General features: G+C 53.0%; 1 protein-coding gene across 1 annotated transcript in view; it reads right to left on the reverse strand.

Moving 5' to 3' along the window:
• The window catches only part of KCNJ5 (potassium inwardly rectifying channel subfamily J member 5), an 84876-nt gene that overhangs the window by 20725 nt on the left and 48347 nt on the right, over positions 1–15804 (reverse strand). The gene's annotated exons all lie outside the window — the stretch shown is intronic.

Below are 15804 nucleotides of genomic sequence, written 5' to 3' on the forward strand. Positions count from 1 at the left end.
AGGAAGCGAATTTCAAACATTTTTAACACTCTGAGAAGGAATTCTCAGAGTCTTTTCATCCAGTAAATGTTATGGGGTGTAGAACTGCTGCCAGGAATCAAACCAGCCTAATCCTCCTCTCCTTGGAGGACAGGTGACCCCACTGCTCATGGCCCTGTGGGGTGGGGGTGGCTCCTGCTGTGCAGTCCAGCTCTGCCCGGAGGCTTTGTGTGAGCACAGCGGGGCTGCGTTAGGGCTTCGGAAATCTTGGCCTCATCTGCTCCCAAATCCTCCCTTTCCAGTCCAGATCTGCTCATTAATGCACACCCAGACTCGGCACTGCTGTCCTTGTAGGGTTCCACCAGCAAACCCAGCAGCCCAACCCTCCTGTGTGAGCCAGGAATTCCTGCTCTGCCAGAGCCAGGAGCAGGGGGCCTTGCAGAGCACCCTCCGTGCTCAGTGTCCCCCCTCTCGTGGGAGGACACCAGAGCTGCCCTCGGAGGGCAGGACATGACCAGGCTGACTTGGCAAATAAAAATCTTGACTTTTCAGTCCAGTAGACAAATTCACATCTTAACTGAGTGTTGGTGGCTGCTCAGCCCTTTTTCTGCACAGTACTCTGCTGAGAAGGGTGGGTAAATCTATGCCAGGACACTTTGGTTGGGTGGGTAAGGGAAGAGCAGGAGGATGAACCCCAGGGGTGTTTCCTCAGGGAGCAGCCCCAGAAGTGACATCCACCTCCCCAGCTTGGCTTGGCCTGAAATGCTCCAAAAGCAGCACCACGGGCATTTCCTTTAATGCCACCGAGATCCCAGTGAGCCCTGAATTCCAGGCCTGGGGTTCCACACGCCGGGAGAGCGCCCGGGGTGCACCCAGTTCTCCAGCCTCTGCTGTGAGGATAAACAGGATGGAAACTCCATCCTCTCTGACAGCCTGTCCCGAGCAGCTGAGGTCTGTGGGAAGAGCAGGCTGAGGAAAAGGGAGAATGACGGATTTAAACTGCCGAAGGACTGGTGAAACCCGGCCCGCAGAATCTCTTTTCCTCCCAAGGAGTTTCCAGCAGGCAGCGCTGTTAGACCGCCTCCGCCTCTCAAACCCGACCTGGCCGGCCGCTGAAAAGGATGATGATGAGGTTCTGTTCTAGCAGTTTCCGCTCGGGCTTCCAGCTCCTTGCGTCTAGGGGCGGGTTTCCTTTAAATTTTTTCATATCAGAGGAGATCTGCAGAGTGTCAATGCCGGCAGCATCCTGAGGAGCAGCCCCGTGTGAGCGCCCGGCCGAGCAGCCCCGCTCACCCAGATCCTGAGCATCCCCACTGGGAAGGGACCTGCAGACCTTGGCAGGGCTCTGCTGCTCCCCGAGCAGCCACCGGCTGTTCAGGGCCCCGTCCCTAAGGAACACAATATGTTCACTTCCACACTAAAAGTCATCCAAAACCAGCAACTGATGCTGGGAAAGCCGGAGAGATGCTCAGTCCTCCCTCTCTCCCTCCAGCTGGTGCACGGATGCCCGGCTAAGATTCATGATGAGCCCACAGAGCCAGAAGAGCCCCCAGCACCTGCCAGAGCAAGGCTTAGGCAAACACATCCCCAGCCATGCCGCGGCTGAGCCTCCCTTCCCCTTCCCTTCCTCCCTCCCCAAACCCAAGCCTGCATTTGTGTTCTCATCTTCCCATCCCCCAGGGGCTGAGGGGCCAGGCAGGGCAGGGGGACAGAGGTGACTCTGCCCCGGATCCCGCCAAGCTGGGAGCTGCTGGTGCCCCTCTCCAGCAGGGCTCGACAGAAGTTTGGCAGCGTCACAGGAGCGGGGGAGGGATGCGGCACGTCACACAAATCCCCTGGATTGGCATTCCTGGTGCAGGAGCTGCCTGCCAGCCCCTCCGGAGAGCTGCCACGGAGGGCAGGGATCCTGCCCAGGCACGGCCCAGGAGCGCCAGACCGGCCTCTTCTAAGGGAGAATTCGTGATATGGGGCCAACCCCAACAACCAAAATGGATGGGAAAAGCAACCCTTTGTGCTCCTCTCATCCTTCCCGGGGACAGCCGCAGCAAGCTCCCTGCTCCAGGGCTGTCCAGCCTCCTCCCACTCCTCCCTCGGGAAGAGCAGAGAGGGCAAGGTCCTACCCTTTGCTTTTCCTCTGCAAAAGCTTCGAGGCAGCTCTGCATCAGGACCTGTCACAGCAACACTTCCCTGCCCCTCTGCCATCACTTCATCAACCTTTCATGAAGGGTTTCTGTTAATCCTGTGCCTTCTGGGTGCTCAGATGCAGTGAGAGAAGTCAGGGGTGTTGGGAAGGGCTGAGGTGTCCTGAGGAAGGGATCCCCCCTCCTGATTAAACCTGGGGGCTGCTGAGCACACACAGAGTCACTGCAGTGTCCTGTGGGGTGGCCAAACCACACCCCCACACCTAAGGTCAATAATTCAAGAGGCAGCAGAGCCCAAACCAAAGGTGTGACCTGCAGAAAGCATCTCTGGAATAGGGAATGGGCTGTCCTGGAAAAAGGGTGGGCTTGGTGCATTTCACAGGAAAATTGAATCTGCCTCAACTCCATCCCGTGCACCTTAATCCTTCCAGTTCCAGATCCTTCCCAGTGGGCCAAGGAAAGTCACCAGCCTCAGACAGACACCTTGAGTCCAGACTGTGTCTGTGTTTTATGGTCAAACTGCAGGACGGGCTCCTCCAGGATCTGCCTGGGAAGGTCTCCCTGCCCCACGAAGCCTCCTCCAGGCTCTGCCCAGAGCTGCTGTCCCACCTGTTGTGACACAGTCCCTGTCGTGCCACCCAGGGCCTGCCCAGCAGCACAGGGGGAGCTTCACTGCTCTGATTCCCTCACAAGGGGAAGAGGAAGATGGATCCCCCCAGAAACCTCCTGGTATAGAGTGACTGAATCCATTAATTACAGGCAGATGCAGTCAGGAGGCTCCCACCTCCTGAACATGGAAATTTGCCTTTCCAAATATCAAAGGCAGCGGGGAAGAATGAGATCCTCGAACAGATCTGACCCTGATGGGGGCTGTGCATTTAGAAGGATGCAAGGATTGTAGGTGTGTCAGGTGAGAAAGGAGAAGCAGGTTACACAGAGGGGGAGGTTTTCAAGTAAAAATGTGTTCATCCATTTTTTAAAGATGCTGGAGAAGAATATTTGACTCCAGCAAGTGCTGGAGCTTTATGCATTATTCAAACTGTGTGAACGTTTGAAGCCTGGAGGCCTGAAAACCTTCACTGAGAACAAGTCTCCTGGCACGCTCCCAGGGAGGAAGTGTGGGTGATCCGTGTCATCCCGGCGGAGGAGGCGGCTGCAGCGGTTTGCATGGATTCTGGCTCTGCTCTGCACCTCAGCACTTCACAGCAGCCCTGCTTCCCCTCCGCCCCCAGACTACACCGAAAATCCCAGTGGGATGCACTCAGGATACACCCAGGGAGAAGCTGCTCCTGAGCCACCCGTGTCACTCAGATCTGATGCAAACACACACGGAAAAGCAGCAGGGAGGCAGAGGCACAGGGAGGGAGGAGAACACAGCAGCCCACATTAAACTTGCAAGGGAAACCCAAGTCCCCCCTCCTCCAAATCCACCCTCGCCCTCCCGGGCAGCCAATCCCATCTACAGCAATATTCCAGAGAACCTCATTCTGCTGCACTTCAAGCTATAAATTCAAACATCAGAATAAAAAAAGAGGTGCCAGACGGGGCCAGGTTTTCAGACAGGCAGGCAGGCAGCCAGCAGCACAAACACACTGAGCACGGGCAGACAGCTTCCTTGCCCCCTCCTCCTCCCCATCCCTGCTCTTTATTTATTCTCTTCTTTTCTTATTTCTTTTCTTTGCATTCCCTCTGGTTGCTTTCTGAGGGGGACCTGCATCACCTCCCCCTGGGGTTTTTGTTTCAAGCCTTTGGTTTCTTTTCTCTGAATCCAGCTCAAGCTTTGCCAGCCTTTCTCCGTTGATCCAGCCCCACAAGGGTGGGAGCTGGAGCAGGATCTGCCTCACCTTCTGTGGCCAAAGACAGCTGGGGAGGGATGGCTGCACAGGAAGGGCAGGTGGATGGATCTCACCACAAACCCCACTGTGCTGGCCAGAAACCCCTCTTTATTCTCACTGATATGGAGAAAGTGGAATTTCACCGAGAATGCAGCAACTTTCCAACTAATCTCCAACACAAAAGACACCAACTGCTGCAGGAGAGCAGGAGAGGCTGCCTTAAACTTCCTCACATTTCCCTTGTCTGAAAGACTCTTGGGAAAGGAGCCAAAGTGCCACCACTTTATAAAATACTTTCCTCTATCAACAAAGTAAGTCCAAAAGCAAAACAACCCGCCTGTAACAACACCCCCAAGTCACAACCTTTTCCCTTGCACCTCAGGGATGGTTTTAAGGTGAAGGATGAGGGCAGGCTCAGTGTCCCCACTCACAGTGAGCTCTTCTCATGGATGGAGGTTTCCCTCAGGGCTGTCAGAGTCTGGAATCTGCAGGGCAGCTGGGAATCATGGAATGGTTTAGGTGGGAGGGAACCCTTGAAGCTCATCTGGTCCAACTGAACTGAGTGATTTTCACGTTAGGTTTTGAGGGACAGGTGGGCCATCAGGAAAATAGGGAAAAGCCCCTTCCCAAGAGCCAGAGGGGTTACTTGCTGTTGGTGAAGCAGCAACTGATGGCATAAAAGCCTGTGAGGCTTGAAGTTAACCACTCCCTTCTCCAGAGCAGGATTTGAGTAATAGAGGCACGGACATGAGACCACGGGAAAAAAAGAATATTTAATGGGGGCTAAGCAGGTGAACGTGATCCATCCTGCACCCCACAAGAGGTGGGTTGGGAGCCTTGGGAAAGGACAGTGGGGCTGCACAGATAAAAACCATCATAATGCTGAGACACAAAGGTGCAGACTGAGACTCCCCAGCCATCCCTCTGCTGGCAATTCCTCTCTTTGCAACCTCAGGAATTCTCTTTGTGGGTTTGTGTTGTAGATGCCACCTCTGCTCCCTGCTCCTGCACACTTGTCAGGATCCACTAATACAAGTGAGGGTCGTGATGGTTCGTTTATAGATCTCTGAGTGCAAAAGGACACAAGGGATTTCAGTTTTAATCAGAACAATGCACCTTTATTAAGTGCCCACAACACGGTAATGTGATAGAGGAGAGAAAGAGAAAGAAAAACAAAGTAAAAGAGTAGAGAGGAAGAAAAAGGGGGGGCAATGGCTACCAACAGATGAGACGAAGTCCTCGTGGCCTTCCACCAATAGATTCGTCTTCTTTCCGTGGGGAGATCTCATCTCAGTTATTTCAGAAAGTCCCTTTATAGTCCTCTTCAGAAGCGAGGGGCAACTGGCCAAGAGGTGGGGAAATCTACAGCCGTTGTTATGGGGCCTGTTGCTTTGGAAACAGGTACAGGACAGGTGTAACAGGACAGGTGGACAGGACAGGTGGACAGGACAGGTCATTCCTTTCCGCTTCGGCGCAGTCCTTCCCGCCTGGGCAGCAAGAACGGCGCAGTCCATTGTGACCTGCACTAATTTTCCTCAGGAATGCGTACCAGTTCCCAGGGGGCACACCCGTAGGCAACACTTGGCAGACAATCCCACCTCAGCCAGGCCAGGACTGCTGTGCTCAGTCTCTGTCCTCGGTGATGATCGTGAGGCAGATGAGGGATTTTCGGACCGTCTCTTACAACACTCCCATCACAGCCTGCCCCCGCCTCAGCTCCAGCAGCTGTGTCCCTGTTCCTGCTCCCTTTCAGCTCAGCTTGGGGAGGATGGACCATGGAGCAGTGAGGACAAGGAGGGAGCAGAGACTCTGTGGAGAGTCAGAGCAGGCAGAGAGGAGCTCAGCGCCTGAATTAGCAGGGAGCTCTGATGGTTTGTGTCTCCCCACAAAAGCACCAGTGGGAAGGAGGCTCTGGCAAAGCCCCTCATCATGAAAGGGAAGAAAGAGAACAAGGGGTTAGGTTTACATTCTTTTTTCCTGCTACAGATGCTGTGGCTTTCTGGGTGTAACACAGATAAACTCAGACCCAGAGCATTCATGTCCTGCCAGGTGCCATGGACTGGAGCACCCCTGAGCTGTGCGGTGCCTTAGGGATGATCCGTCCTCACCTCCAGGAGGCCTTTCCCCCATCAGGACCTCATTACCACAGATTAACTACCACTCACTAACAATAAAACCCTGCTCACAGAATCCATCATTTATGAGGAGAAGCGTCCTGCAATGGGAAGCTGGGCCAGCAGCACCTTCACAGAAATCCCCAGCTCATGACAGGGTGGCTTGGGGTGCCGTGTGTGTGTGTGTACACGTATGGATATGTTTGTGTGTGTGTGCAGTTGGAATGTGTTTGTTTGGGCATTGAGCCGACCATCTGGGATGAGGGGTGGAATGTCTTGGGGTGACTTTATGATGTGTATCCCCTCTCGCTGCTTTATGCCCAGACATGAGTCCTGTGCCTCTCTGCGCCTTTAAGATGGGTCCGAGAGAAAGGGGAGGGAAAGCCGAGCGAATTCTTCAGCAAGGTTTGTGCTCAAGGACTCACAGACTGCCTCTCACCCGCTTGTTGGGGTTTCAAGAGTTCTCCTTCTGTTTTCTTTTTCTCTTTAAAGAATTTCCCCAATACATGTTGCCAGGGGACAAATTACTGGCTGCTTAAGAAAAACAAAAGACCCGGCCACAGTGGGAGGGGTGCATCTGGCTACTCTTTTTCACCTCGGGTTTTCTCCTGTAGGGCGGGGGATGCCGTGAGATTTGAACTGTGAAAATGGGGTGGGTACAGCCCCTGGCTGGCTGGTGTTCTCGGTGTTCGGAGGGAGGGGAGGGCTCCCATCATTGTGGAGGGAGTTTTGTTGCTGCTGCAGGCTTCTGCTTTCGGATGCCTCCCTTCTACCGTGAGTGGAGCTTGCTCGCTGGAGCGGCTGTTGCACCGGGACCCCAACACCCCACCTTTCCACCGTCTGCACCGTGCCTCAGGGAGAAACCCCGGGATCCCAAGCCCACCTTTCCCTGCCCCGCTGGGAGCTGGGCTGCAGCCGCCCCGCCCCCGCCGTTGCTTCGAGCCCTCGCTGCTCTGTAGCCCCGCTCGCCCTGCCTGCCCCGACCTCCGGGGGTTCCCACCACAGCTCCGGAGTTTGATACATCTCGTCTGCCACCCGGGATCTGTGCTCGTCCCTGCCGTTCCAGCCTGCTGTTCCCGAGAGCCCGGGATCGGCTGCCCAGGGGTTTGTGAGGCCTTTGTCCCATCCCTTCCCGGGATCCCAGGGCACCGGTGCCGCGTGCTCCCCGAGCTCGCTCCGGAGCGCCCCCTGCAGCCGCGGGGGAACCATCGCACCTGCCCTGCTCACCGGGAGCCGCCAGCGCCCCTGCCGGCTGCGAGCGGAACTGCACCCGAGGGGAAAGGGCCCGGCAGCCGAGAAGGCTGGGGCTGGGTTTGGGATTGTTTGCTGTTACTGCCATGGTTATTGCTGTTTGTTTGAGTGGTTATATATATAATAGTAAAGAACTGCTATTCCTATTTCCCACATCTTTGCCTAAAAGCCCCTTGATTTCAAAATTATAATAACTCGGAGGGAAGGGGGTTGCATTTTCCATTCCAAGGGGAGCTCCTGCCTTCCTTAGCAGACACCTGTCTTTCAAACCAAGACACTGCTGCAGAGCCAAGGGAACACCTTCCTGCTTTTCCCCAGCTCTCGGCTCCTTTTCTCAGGAGAGAGACAGAGAGTTAAAATTCTTTGCTCTTTAGCTAGCTTCTTGTTCGTTAGCTGAAGCAAGGAGTTTTCCTGGGACTGTTCAGCTTCGGTCCGGAACATATCACTGGGAGGCCCCACAGCGCGGCCCGGAGGGGCCCACGCCACACCCCAGCTCCGGGGAGAGCAGAGCCACACCTACAGAAAGGGCTCTGAATCTACCAGGTCTTCTCCACAGCGAGAGGTTTCATTATTTAACGATTCATTTTTTTCTTCTCTCTCGTGCCTGCGTGCACCCTGCTCGTCAAATAAACAGCTTTTTTTCACTTTCCTCCAAGAAATTTCTTTCTGAACCTGGTGGGGGAGGGGCTTCTGAAACCTGCCTTCTGTCAGAAGACATGTTCATTTCAGATGTTTCCTCCTAATTTGTCTCAAACTGGGACACAGGGACACCAAATTTGTCTGTCAAAAATCCCTACAGGATTGGGGAATGGATGATTACAGGTTGGATGGGGCTTGGAGCACCCTGGGATAGTGGAAGGTGTCCCTGCCCAGGGAACTGGATGAGCTTTAATGTCCCTTTCCAACCCAAACCATTCTGGGACTCCATGAAGATGGATTTCAAAACACTCCAGTTTCTCATTCCCAGGCCTTGGGAAGCAGGTTTCATCCCCATTTTATTGAAGGAAAACCAGAGTTCTTCAGCTCAGTGAATTTACGGAGTCAAACAGCACCTGGGAGGTGACAATGGGACCCCACATACACCAGTGTCCCCAGGAGACCCTGCCACAAGTGCCTGAGCTAATTTTCCTGGCTTCAGACTCCAGGTTTATTCTCTCCTGGTTTATCTTTGCACAGTGATGGGGAACAGGTCACACTGCAGACCCTCCCCAGGCTCCTCAGCTCCCAAAGTCCAATTCCCAGGCTCAGATGGCACCAGCAACCAAGCCAGAACCTTCAGAGGTAATTAAGCACCTGATCAGTTTGGGGCCTCTGTCACTAGCTAGGCATACAAATCAGATTTATCCTCTTTGTTTCAGCAGGCAGAAGAGTAGGATGGAGAGCTGCCAGCAGCTGGGACACAGCCCTGTCCAGTCTTTCCCATCCTGCAGGTTTGCTTTTGGACACTCCCAGGACTCCCACTGAAGCATCCTGAGCTCAGGAGGGCACTCTGCACTTGAGGAATAGAAATGCCAAAGCAATTAAGGCTGAAGAGGTTCCTTTTCTCTCTATCCACTCAAATCCTGTGAATTCTCTCCAGTGTGCACAAAATGTCTCCCATTTTAACACTCATCCAAGTGTTTTCCCTTGGATAGTCAGGGGATGAGGCAACATCCCCCTTTCTGCAGAGGAACTCCTGGGATGTGCCTGGAAACCACCCTGTGCCACTGGACACACCTCAGACAGTGGGGAAAAGCCAAATTACTGAGCCCCAAAGCTCTGAACAGGAGTCACGGGTCCCAAGGTCACCAACCAGGCACCAACCAGCCCTGACCATGCTGGAACCCCCCCAGAGTCCCAACTCCTGAGTGTTTCTGCTCTACCTGTGAGAAAAAAGCTGTCACTGCCCTGCTGGTCCCACACCTCCTCCTGCCCTGCTCCGTCAAGGACAAGGTCAGTGGTGGATGTTTCCTGCAGAGGAAAACCCCCTGTGGGCATTTCCCAGGATCCAAGTCCTGGAAGGCAGCTCTGTGTCCCTGTGGAAAGAGGCAGGAGCTGGACAAGGGCACAGCTGACCTCATCTTCCCGTGGCCTTTCCAGCTTCCTTTGGCCCAGCTGCTGTGGTCACAGCAAATCCCTCCAGCCTCGCAGCCATCCCCTCTCTGGGCTCCTCTTGTCCTGAGCAGCCTCCCGAGCCTGAGTCCCGGGGAAATAAATGCAATCCCTTCCTTTCAAAGATCACTCCAAGACTGAAACCTCAAGGAAAACATGCAAGAAAGGACATTTCTCCCAAGGCCTCTGCAAGCAGCAATAGACCCTTCAGCTGCCTCCCAAACTGATTCTCCACAGCCTCTGAGGCCACAGAGTGGGTCCAAGAGCTCTGCCTTGTTTCTAGGACAAGGCATTTCCACTCCCATTTCCCACCAGGAGGTTGCTGGTGGCACAAATACCCCAGGCTGGGCTGTCCGGTGCCACCAGGATCATCAGCTCCCTGACTGCCATGTTTATAAAAACAAAACAGCCTCGTTTCTTGAAACAGGAAAGGCAGAGGGAGCAGGGGAGCTGCTGGATGCAGCCCCAACTCACCCCAATCCACCCCACCCCACCCACCCCAGTCCAGCTCAGCACCACAACAGCCAGCTCTGCTGCCCCAGCTAAGGGACAACAGGGACAGGACACAGCCCCTGACACCCATCTCTGCAGGGCTTGGGGCTGACACCGCTGGGAACCCGTCCTTCCCCTCCCCTGGCTCCTCTCCCAGTGCCAGGAGCTGCCTCAGGAGTCAGTGCTGGCTCCAGCCTGGGCTGGGAATGCAGCAGGCACCTTCTGCAGGGAGCAGACAGGGGCTGGGAAAGCAAAAGCCCAGAGCTGAGGGGACAGGCTGGGTGCCACCACTGACCCCTCTGCAGGTCCCTGCATCCCACAGAGCATCTGCCTCGTCCCCTCCTTTGTCCCTTGGCACAAAAACCACAGGGTGGTTCCTAAAACTCATGTACCTGAGGATGGCTCAATACTCAAAGCTTAGACTCCTCTTTGGCACCACAGGATGTGACTCTGGTCCGGTCTGGCCCAGGGGTATAAAGGTTCTGTCCCCATAGAGAGCCCAAAACACAGAGTGTGAGGGAGGGAATGACACCCGAGTGCAGAGCAGAGTCCTCTTCCCACCAGCTGAAGCTCCCAGCAAGGAGCTCCCTCCCAGCAGGAGCACACCCCAAACCCACCCAGCCACTGCAGGCACTCAGAGCTACACCCCAAAAATCCTGTGTAGGTCCAGGACTTGCCATAAGCCAGCAGAAAGATGATCTCCAGCATCTGGGCAGGCACTCAGCAACCTTGTGCTGCAGCTTCTGCTTGAATGTCCTTTCAGAGTGAAAGCTGTCATGACATACAGGTGCAGCACCAATGACAACAGTTAAACAGTGACAGTGACAACAGGGTCCTCTCCCAGCCACAGGCACTACCAAACCACACATTCATCACCTGAACACGTGCACACTCCCTTTGACTCCACAAGTACTTCTAGCAGGGAGTTCCACGGTCTTTGAGATAAAAAAAAAACTTTAAAAAAAATCTATATTTAACCTCAATCAGTTCAAAATGAGCTGTTTCTTTTTAAATTTTGTAGCATTCTTGGTTTGGTTTTGTGCTCCACCTCTCTCCCTGGCTCAGGGACGTGACATTTCCACAATACACTGGGTTCCACTGAAATTGAGATAATTCCCGGGCTGTGGCCTTTTGGAAGGCAGGAGTCGGGACCAGCTTTCCTTCATCTCAGTATCTGTGTGCCCTCTCTTCCCTCAGACAACCCCAGAGCTGTGCCAGCCCAGGAGGAAAGGGCAGGAGCTGTGGCAGGCACATGCTGCTGCACTTTCATTATCACAGTCACAACACACTGCCAAGCTGGGTGAGTATTTTTAGACTGGGAAAGAAAAAACCCAGGCATTTATCAGAGAATTTTTAATACAAAAGCAACACTAATATTAGCAGTGTTCGCTTTTCCCTATACTTATACAAATTGGGGTTGCTTTTTTCCCTTCTCCAGCTTTTCTAGACAAGGAAATTGGTGCTTATCCACCACTGAGAGGCCTTGGACAAAGAGATGAAGACAGGGGAGCAGGGATGGGGGGCTCCAGGACTTAAGGGGGTACAGAGATGTCTTGAAAAGGACCACTTGGACTCCTGCCATGGATGGCAAAAGCTGTCACACCCCACAGGCTCCCACAGGGACCTTGGCATGAGCACAGTGTGACACACACACACTGAGGATCCGTGGGCCAAGTTCTCCCATCCTCTGGAATATCCTTGCTTTGAGGAGTCCATCTGAGACTGGCATAGAAAAACTGGATTAAACCCCTGTGTGGACACAGCTAGAAGCAGGTTTCGTTTGTTTGCGCTCTGAAGTAAATAACTAAAGGCCGCCTTTGTTCTGACCTAGAGCAGCCATGCCAGTGCAGTTTAAGTGACCCACCTTCAATCCATGCTCTTTGTTAATCTGGACTAATTTTCACCCAAGTATCCCTGATCAAACAAACCTGAAGCAAGACCGAGAGTCCTCCTGAGCTGGCTCCATCCAAAACAGAGCCAGCACCAACCAGCAACGGGACTGGGCAAGCTGGGAACAATTTCAGCTCCTTCTGCAATGACACTGAACTGCCTCAATCGTTGGGGGTGAGCTGAGGCCACAGCAGAGCCCAGCCCGGGATCACAGAGCGGAGCCTCTGGAGGTCACCTCCAGTCCTGTGCTGGAGCAGGTCACCCCACAGCACAGGAGGGAGCCCATGGGGCTGGACACCTCCAGACAAGGAGACTCCACAGCCTCCTGGGCAGCTCTTTCAGGGCTCTGCCACCCTCCAAGCCTTTCCTCACAGGACACATGGTCCGGTTCCCTCATCATCCTCACAGCTCTGGACTCCTGCTGGATTTGCTCCTGGATTTAGTGCCCAGGCCACACTGGGGCTTTCAGCCTGGTTTTCTCCCAGAGCCATTTCTGGCTTGGCTGTGCACGAGGTTATTTAACAGGAGCCCAGGGGAGAAGGGGGAGGGAAGGAGGGATTTTGCTTCTCCAGAGAAAGCTGCTGCTATCAATGAGCAAAATGAAATACTCTGGAGAGAAAGGGCCTGACAAGAGCCTGAGCCCCAGGAAGTGTTACTGGCACAGAGTCTGACACTGACAGTCTGACACTGGAGAAATGAAAGGGCTGAACAGACACTGAAAGCAGTGAATGAAGAGCAGAGGTGCCCAGGAAAGGCTCTGCACGTGAGGCAGGACCAGCAGCTCCTTGGCAGCCTCGGGCTGCTCAGAGCAGCTCCAGTCGAGGGGGGTGATGTTTATCCCACTCACGCTCCCACATCTCCATTTTCCACAGACAAGCTGATTTCCACAGGCCTGTTCCCAGTCCAGCAGCAACAGCAAATACTGGAGATCTTACACAGCAATTCATTGAGCTGGAAAGAGATGCTCTGGAGGGCTTTTATCAAGATAAGATAAGCAGCAGCTCGGCTGCAGAGACAGAGACCCATCAGAATGTATGATCTGCTTGGCCCCTTTGAGCTGATTTAAATTTGGGGAAAGAACAAACACATATAAATACCTGAGACAGGTTCTGTCCTCTGCAAGGGAAAACACACCCACAAACACTGGTGGTCACAAGCTTTCAGCTTCAGTGCGTTCCCCTGTACCAAGGCCACACCTTGGCCTCACCTTGACCAGACCCAGGAGCTCATCGGGGGGCATCACTTTGGAGGAGAGAAGCCCCAAAGACGATGAAGCTCTGGCAAGTTTTATGGAAATAGCAGCCAGGCAGAGGGAAAGAGCCCATGGCAGCAGCCCTGTGGCAGGAAAGGCTTTCACAGCAAGCAGATGTCAGCAAGCTGCAGAGCCCCTGCTCGGAGCAGAGCCCCTGAGACCCTGGGCCTGACGGGAGCCCCTTTGTCCATCGCGTCCAAACCCTCACCCAGCTGCACTCAGGTTCTAAACAGCAATGAAGTTTGAACCCACACTGGGAACCTGCAGCCGAGGAACTGGTTCAGCTCCTGAAGTGATGTGTTTGCAGTTAAAGGATCTGGTTTTCCCAGCAAAAACAAGGCCATGGGTTAAGTGCAGCTGTTCCATCAAATACAAGCAGAGCAAAAACCAAGGATAAATCAGTTTGTGAGCTAAGAGAATAATTACTTTTTACTGTTCACAAATGGATTGGAGCAACTGAGAGTTTTCCTGGATCTGTTTATGATGGGAAATTCACAAGGCTATTCCTGCAAATAATTAGTTATTGATTCCTAAGTTTGCTTAGGGGAAAGCTCTCCTGAGCAAGTCAATCTATTATTCAAGCCACATTTGTTTAGGGATTTGTGGCACCAGAGCCACATTTTTGGTTTCCTACTGATGAAGCACAACTTCAGGTTTCTCCATGACTGAGGGAGGTGTTTGAAATCCCATTTTTCAGAATCAATCCCTTTTTTCCCCCTTCTTCTAATAAATGCTTTTCTCCAGTATTTGCTTAAAAGGTTTTGAATATTTCTTGGCAAAAAATTATAGTTATTTTATTGATACTCTAGGAGCATTTTCCAGCATATAGATGTTCTAACTAATAACAACAGCATTAAGTGAGTCCTTGAATTTCTCCTGGCCCTGCAGGGCACACAGCTGGGGACAGAGTTTTCATTTCTGCTCAGCTTCCTGCTTCTTCTCATGGCAGAAAAGCTCTGATCATCAAAACACCACCCAACACACTTTTTGTTACAAAACCACACAGATTTCACCCAAACATGCCACACAATCTTTTCCCAGTGTCAGGACCTGGCACGCGGCTGGGATTCCTCAACCCAGTGTAACAAAAATCCCATCTGATCCTCTCAAGGGCTGGGGTTTCACTCAGGGAGTGCTGAGCCCTCACCATAAATTTTCCTTAGGTCCCTTTTCCCAGAGCTGGGGGAATCAGTGCTTTTCTCCTACCCCCATTTGCAAGAAGCATTTATTGCCCTTGGATCTGAGTTCTGGTTGGATTCAACCACCCCAAGAAAAGCAGAGCAGACTTTCACTCTGCAGCAAATAGAGGCAAGACCTGAGCAAATGAACTCTCCACCTTCAACTCCCCTGTTCCATGCTTCCCTGGGCTCTGGCAGAACAGGCTGCCTGTGCCTGAAATTGGAGTTTTACAAGGAAAACCCAAGTGTATGGGGGTGAGGCTGCTTGGTGGAGTGTTCCCCAGACCTGTGGGACATCCAGGAGTCCCACAGGGCTCTCCCAGGCCAGGCACACACAGGTTGGAGCCAAAGAAAGCAGCTGGGACTGACATAATCCCAAATGCCAGAAGGGTCTGGAAAGATCACATCACATGGAATATCCTGAGCTGGACCCACAGGGATCATCCAGTCCCGCTCTTGGCCCTGCACAGACACCCCAAAATCCCACCCTGGGCACCCCTGGCAGCGCTGTCCAAACGCTCCTGGAGCTCTGGCAGCCTCGGGGCCGTGCCCATTCCCTGGGGAGCCTGGGCAGTGCCCGGCACCCTCTGGGGGACGAACCTTTCCTGGTACCCAACCTGACCCAAGAGTCCTTCCACACCTTTAGGTGAAAACTGATTTTAGAGGTCTCCCTAATGCAGCTCTCTGCTCTCTGTCTGGACCATCATGATTTCAAGTGCTCCTGGAGCTCCTTCACATCCCATTTCCCTGCTCCTCCGCCATCCATTCTGCAGCAATTCAGTCAATTATGTCCCACAAACCCCTGTGGAAGTGTTCCTCCGTCCTGCTGCACTCACATGAGATGCTGGTGTGAAATGTACTTTTTCAAAGCCTCAACCCCAGCCCCAGCAGTGTTTGTTAACGCAAATACCCTGAACTGTCCCTGAGCCTCCTCCTCCCCTCCTCCCACAGCTCAGTGCCATTCCCAGCAGCTTTGGAGCTCATTCCTTTCAACAGGCCATGCAAATCTCTATTACCACACCATGATGGGCTCAACAAAACCCAGCATTTCCAGAGCAAAGGGAGAACATTTCTGTTTGGTTTTGGTTGGGCTTTCATTTTTTCAAGGCATGTTGTGAAAAAATAAGAGCTACTCTTAGAGATAAATCTGCCTCTGCAAGCTAAACAGGAAAAGTGCATTTCAATGCCTTTCCATGCCTCAGAGCCCTCTTTGATGGCTCAGGAGTGTGTAGGAAAATCTGGCCCTAGGCACAGACTTCGGGTTGGAAGGGACCTCACAGACCATCTCGTTGAAGGCAAAATGTGTTTTTCATTAACTCAAACTGCGTTTCACAAGTGATTTATCCTCGCAATAGGATGAGCAGAGGAACTGAACCTCAGAGAATGAAAACCACAGAACTTTAGGGTACTAATGGGACCATATGAAGTTGTATTTAATTAGTAACGTCCTGTAAGGTGCCTTTACACAGTGTGTCACTAGTGCCATTACAATGGCCACAGAAAGGCCAGAGGACAGTGACACTCAGGGCTCAAGATTCCCAGGGCAATGCCCAAACTTGCCAGTTACATCTGCTCTTACAA

Source organism: Corvus moneduloides, chromosome 25 (genome assembly GCF_009650955.1).
Source record: "Corvus moneduloides isolate bCorMon1 chromosome 25, bCorMon1.pri, whole genome shotgun sequence".
NCBI classification, from domain to species: Eukaryota; Metazoa; Chordata; class Aves; order Passeriformes; family Corvidae; genus Corvus; species Corvus moneduloides.